General features: G+C 42.6%; 1 non-coding gene across 1 annotated transcript; it reads right to left on the bottom strand.

The window, feature by feature from the left end:
• Positions 1-238: 238 nt before the first annotated feature.
• LOC129403847 (U6 spliceosomal RNA) lies at positions 239-345 on the bottom strand. The gene has a single exon (XR_008629507.1). It is a non-coding gene; the product is annotated as a U6 spliceosomal RNA (small nuclear RNA).
• Between the last annotated feature and the right edge of the window lie 352 nt (positions 346-697).

The raw sequence follows: 697 nt of genomic DNA, 5'->3' as shown, positions 1-697 counted from the left end.
ATATTCACACACACACACCTTTTTCTGCAAAGATCCCAATTTTTTTTTTTTTTGCTTTTTGGGTCACACCCAGCAATGCTCAGGGGTTACTCCTGGCTCTGCATTCAGGAATCACTCCTGGCGGTGCTTGGGGGACCATATAGATCCCAATTTTTTAATCAGATCATCAGTCATAGATTCTATTTTATCACTATTACCAACTAGGCAGTTTACCAGAATTTTTTTTAATTCAATTAATTTTTTTATGGAACACTTCACAAATTTGCATGTCATCCTTGCGCAGGAGCCATGCTAATCTTCTCTGGATCATTCCGATTGTAGTATATGTGCTGCTGAAGAGAGCACAGTTTACCAGAATTTTGGGTCACATAATTCCTTTCTTGCTTCCTTCCTTCTAGTTCTACCTTTTTTTTTTAATTTTTTGTTTATTGGGTCACACCCTGCAGTGCTCAGGGCTTATTTCTGGTGGGCTCAGGAGACTCTATGAGGTACTGGGGGTCGAACTCAGTCGGCCGCGTGCAAGGCGAATGCCCTCCCCACTGTACCATTGCTCTGCCCTGTTCTACTTTCTTGAAATAGAACATAAAGTGCACTTTAACTTTCGGAACAGATTCATGAGTTTACACATGAGTCTACACTCGTGGCTACTTCAGTGGACACAGCAGGTGTTTCCATCCTGCCACTTCCCAGCAGGCAC

Source organism: Sorex araneus, chromosome 3, assembly GCF_027595985.1.
Source record: "Sorex araneus isolate mSorAra2 chromosome 3, mSorAra2.pri, whole genome shotgun sequence".
Taxonomy (NCBI): Eukaryota; Metazoa; Chordata; class Mammalia; order Eulipotyphla; family Soricidae; genus Sorex; species Sorex araneus.
This window is presented reverse-complemented; position numbering and strand designations above follow the sequence as displayed.